The following is a 5793-nucleotide window of genomic DNA, read 5'->3' on the forward strand; positions in this document are numbered from 1 at the left end:
AACAACAAATATTTTTTTCATAAAATATTTCTACCTTTCGATTTTGCACAAAATAACACTGCCAAAATTAAAAATGGTTCCCAAATATTTCACACCAATAATACACAAAATGTTACACATCGGCGTTAATGGAAGACAGCGCAGGAGCGGAACAAGAAGCCATTTTGCAGCACCCCTTTCGAGAATTTTGCTTGTCCTAATTACAATCAATATTGCCATAGATGCTTTGATAGCGCAGTCGAGAAGGCAAAATCGATACTAGATTGAATTTGAACATGTGTCCCAATTCTCCCTAGACGTTGATTTTAAACGTTATCCTCGCTATTCAGACTATACAAATGGTTATTCAAGACGTGGCGTTTATTGCCTTTAATTGTCTGGTACTATAAAATTATTTATTTATATTTAATTTTTTTATCTAAATTTAACCCGATCACTATGGATGGTAATGGATAAAGTACCTGATGAGTATCCACAAAATTTACCCACAATGGGTAGATATTTACCCGTTATACGGTACGGGTATGAGTGTAGGTAAAAAGCCGCAAATTTTAATGGGGATGGGTGCAGGTATGGATATCTAAGTACCAACCCTGCCCCATACCTGTATATATATATATATGCTTAAACTTTATTTTATAATTATGCATTGAATTTTTGTATTATTATATTACTTATGTGAAATTATATAAGATCAAATATTAAAATATATTTAATAATAAGTAAACCTAAAAATTTATTTTAGTTTATATTTTAATAAAAAAATTTATTTACTATTTATATCATTTAATTAGGCTAATACAATTTAATTATTACATAGTTAATATGAGATTGACTTTTTTTAAAATATTATTTATATATGACACACATAAAATATTTTTTACACAAATATTTTGTTAATAAAATTATATTGATGTTTAAATCATAAAGTGAATGATAAATAATAAATATATTGTAAATATTTTATAAATTTTACAATCACCTACTATTACCGTAAACTTATTATTTATCAATAATATTTAAATTTTATTTTTATATTTTAATTTAAATAATATTTTCTATGTAACATATGTATTACAAGTACAACTATAATCTATTGAATCTAAATAATATTATTTTTACTATTTATTCACGTTCAAAGAAGTTTTTGAAAAGATATAAATATAAAAAATTATTGTTAATTTTTATTTGTTAATTTTTTCAGATAAAAAAGTATAATTTTTTAATATACACGTATATTTCTTTATTATAAAATTTTATTGTAACTATTTATCTTTTATTCAAATTCTTTCTTTTAAAATTTATATACATTATAAATATTTAATTCATTAAATAATTTTTCAAAAATTTGTATTTTGATAAAATACTTTCGTATAGTATATGAGCTAAAAATACTAGTATTAATATATATATATATATATATATATATATATATTACTTAATTAAATCTATTATTTTTCTTACAAATTTAAATTTAAAGTTAAAAACAATATTTTATGTATTCACTTACTGTTATTAGTATTGAACTTCTCTACTATAACGTTATTCTCATTCTCAATGTTTGTCTCATTAAAAACCTAACAACTATGAAATATTATTTATTAGAGTTAGTTGTCAATATCGTTACAATAGGTCACCAAGTGATCCCACACGAAGGACAATCATTGTACAAATCTATTTCGTTGTCGCTCTAACATTACCAATCGATCAAATCTCACACAAGATAGGGTTATCACTGACAAATAACTTATGTATTTACTTTTGCTTATTGTTTCTAAAAATTTTAGTTTAAAAAATTATTATATTAAGATACATTTAACATTTATGATATTTGAATATTTGTTTTTATCTATGTTTGTACCTTGTTCGGCAACTACATATTGAATTTTTGTATTATTATGCTATTAGGTAAAATTATATAAACATATTTTCTTTATAAATATTTTTTCTCAAACAAGCACGAGTAATGGGTACAAAATGGGTATGCAAGTACCCAGAAGGTACAGGTACGAGAATTAATATTCATACCCACGCGGGTATGGAACCGAGTACGGATATTTTTTTAAAATACGGGTATAGAGATAGATACTATAATACCCTACTCGTTGTCATCCCTACCGATCACATGTTCATAGTTAAACTAGTATCGGTTGCCTCTAAACGATAATGTATTAAAAAAATTACTACAGCACATGCACATGCAATATAGGTGCTGATATGTCCAAAATTAACACCTAACAGAAAATTTGTTTCCAAAAATACTTATATTAAGAATTTGTTTTTAAATAACATTATTTAAATAAATTTGCCATGCATTTCTCAGTATATCTCAAAAAAATTAAAAAATGGTGAACATTGGTGCAACAAGTTGCATCCATTAAAACATGGCAACTTGGCAGTGGCAGTATAGTAAACTCAAAAAAAGTGATAATTGCACACTGCGATACCGAACTATACTGTGATTCTACTTTCCTCAAACCCTACGAACCCGATTCTTCTTATCTGATGAACACAATCAAATTCAACCGTCCAATTCACCAAAACTCAAATCTAACCGTTGTGCTCTCTTTCTCATTCTCTCTCCCTTCGTCATCACAAGTTTTCTCCTTTCGGTTACGAATCCTCAGACACCATTTTCCACCCACTCCGCGCCAACAACAATTAATCTCCAAAACATTTAAAAAAAAAAAAACAAAAACGAAACCTCTTTTCTTTTTCAGGGTTTTTCTTTTCGCCTTAATTTTTCTCTCTCATTTTCCCGTGAAATTTAGGAGGTTTTTTATTCATGAACGACCTACCCCCAATGATGGCTCAGTCTCAGATCTTGCAAGGCCACCAAAACTACGTCGTTTGGACGCATCCCCCGCCGGCACCTTACACGCCGGAAAACGCTTCCGTGTACCCTCGCCCGCCAGCGTTAACCCCCATCCGGTCGGGTCAACCGAAAGGGAAGCGTTCAAAATAAATTTCACCAACCGGTTCGGGTCCAAGCCACGGGTTCAAACCCGCTAATCCAAACCCGAACGAATTTTCACCTGCCGACGGCCAACCGGTCTGCGGGAAGGTGTCGCCGGTTTCACCACCCGAAGAGGAAGTATGGCGACGAACGGCTCGACGTGCCTTTGGCGCCACACAACACGACGACGTTCCTAATCCGGGCGAAGAAGTCCGGCGGCATCGCGTTGGTGTCGCCGTGTCCGATGACGCCAGCGATCACGCCGACGATGTTGCCGGCGGGGGAGTTAGTGGTGGAGATGGCGAAGGAGCAGTGGGTGGTCGACGGCTACGGGTCCATGAAAGGCCTGATCCGACTCCGGCATGAGAAGAACGACTCCGGAGAGAATTCCGGCGAAGATTCCGGCGACGTCAGCGATAGTGTGGCGGTGGAGAAGCGGTTGGACCACGACTTGAGCAGGTTCGAGATGATATACCCCCAATTCTGGCGAAGAACAGAAGTTGGAGAATAGGGTTGATGAACAAGACACGCAAATTGCACACCTTGAAGAAGAGAATTTGACCCTCAAAGAGAAGCTTTTTCTCATGGAAGGGAATTGGGTGAGTTGAGGAGAAGGGTTCGGTGCTTGGAGACTGACGGAATCGGCACCGTGGCACGAGATGGCAATGAGGCGGAGAATTTCGCCGGTGATGCCGATGATTGCTCTGAGAAGAGTGTCGGAAATGATGTTGTGACAGTGGTGTTGTAACTATAGTGATAGTGGTAACAATGGTAGCAACCATGACCGTGTTTGAGTCAACTATCTTTAGTTATTCACCATTGCTTGGGTTGCAAGTTTCTCTTTTTATTTTTCTTTGCTTTCCCTTGTAAATAAATGATTGTAGATATTTATTACCTTGATAGATGGAGGACTAGCTATAGTTTAGCTTAGTTTAGTCAGGGTTGTTAAATTCTCGTTTGTAAACTAACTCTTTGGATGAATCAACTTGGGTTGTGCCTTGTGAGTTTATTTAGGAGTTAGGACCCTGAAACTCACTTGAATAAAAAATGGACAGTGTTTTGCATCGGCATAGTTAGAACTAGAGATTAGGGAATTTGTTTGTCTTGTTAGTTTCTTTGGTAACTAGCTAATCAATTTCTTTAGAACGCTTTTGATAAATGTTGCAATTAATGTTGAGAGAGGGAGTAAAGGGCTCTAGTGCTTTTGGCCATATGTGGCTGTGGTTCTTTTTGCCAAAAGGAGAATGATTTTGGTTCTTAGTTGCTATTTGATTTTCCTTCTTGTGTCATGGAAAACTAAATAACTTTGTATGTGGACAGCACACAGAAAGCAGGGAAGTCAAACAGTAGCAGGATCTGCATATTATTGCTTTGTTTCGATAATTCTTGTTTTTAATGTGGGATCCATTTAGTTCGACAAAGTTTCATTATTTTGAAATAGCATTGATCCCTCTTCACTCTTCAGCAAGCAATATGGGATCCAAATCTGAATTATCTATGGGGTTTGGTTTGTTGTCCACTGCGCCCTGTTACGTACATCATCAAATGATCGATCATGTAATTGTGGTTTTGTGCTTGTTATCTACTCCCACGAATTGAAATGCCTTTCACAGTTAGGGTTTTTTTTACTTAAATAATGTCATTTTAAAACAATTTCTTAAAATAGGTATTTTAAAATTAATTCTGGTATTTTTTTTTGCCAACTCAGCAGTAGTATCGTAGACGATAATAAATTTTTATTATTATTTTAATAAATTATTGTTCCAGTATTGTCGATATTACACCAAAAATTGACACGTGTCAAATCATATGTATATAGGACAAAATGAAATGATAATATATTTTTATTATTATTTTAATACACTATCGTTATATAATATCTGATACTCTTATTTTTTTAATCAATTTTAATACTATCATTACACAATAATCGATACTTATTTTTATTTTTTTTTAAAAATCTATCATCTTGAATTCTTCGGTACTCAATTTTTTATTTTACAAATTTGATCGCTACTCTTACATCAATGATTCATTAACTCTTATTTAAGTAAAAAAGCCGATCCTATATCCTAGAAAATGATTCATTAACACTTAATAAAGTGACAGATTCTGAGCTAGTGAGAATGTATCAAAATACCTAGTCATCTTTGAATAGATTACGCTTTCTTGTCTCAGCAGCTAATAATATTTTTGTTAGTTTAAATATGATTTTGATTTATTTTACATGACGCTTGATTATAATCAAAGAACAACCCACAAAATGCTATCGCAATTTATACTATACACGATTACAGTACCTCTCATTGATGCAAAAATAACGATCAATTTTGTTAAAATAAAAAATTGAGTATAGGAGAGTTTAAGATGATAAATTTTTAAAATAATAAAAAAAACAAGTATAAGTTAATGTGTAACGATAGTATTAAAATTGATTAAAAAAATAAGAGTATCGGATATTATATGACATAATATATTAAAATATAATAAAAATGTATTATCGTTTCATTTTGTCCGATATACATATGATTTGACATGTGTCAATTTTCTGTGTAGTATCAGCAATACTACTGCTGAATTGGCAAAAAAAAGTACCAGAAATTAATTTTAAAATATACTTATTTTAAGAAATTATTTTTAAAATGACATTATTTAAATAAAAAAGCCCACGGTTAGTTCATATTTTTCTTTTATTTTGAGTATTTTTAATAAACCCATTGCCTTATAAAATTGACTTCTAATAAATGAGTTATTCAGCGTTGATAAATAGGTAGAGTTTGTGAAATACTAGAAGGTTGTTTGGCCACGACAAAATGGTAGAATAAAATAATATTATA

The 5793-nt window shown here is 31.9% G+C and overlaps 1 pseudogene; it reads left to right on the plus strand.

Annotated features, from left to right (window-relative positions):
• The first annotated feature begins 3099 nt into the window (after positions 1–3099).
• LOC113855632 lies at positions 3100–3704 on the plus strand (annotated as a pseudogene).
• Positions 3705–5793: the final 2089 nt, after the last annotated feature.

Source organism: Abrus precatorius, unplaced genomic scaffold (genome assembly GCF_003935025.1).
Source record: "Abrus precatorius isolate BTA unplaced genomic scaffold, Abrus_2018 Scaffold11, whole genome shotgun sequence".
Taxonomy (NCBI): Eukaryota; Viridiplantae; Streptophyta; class Magnoliopsida; order Fabales; family Fabaceae; genus Abrus; species Abrus precatorius.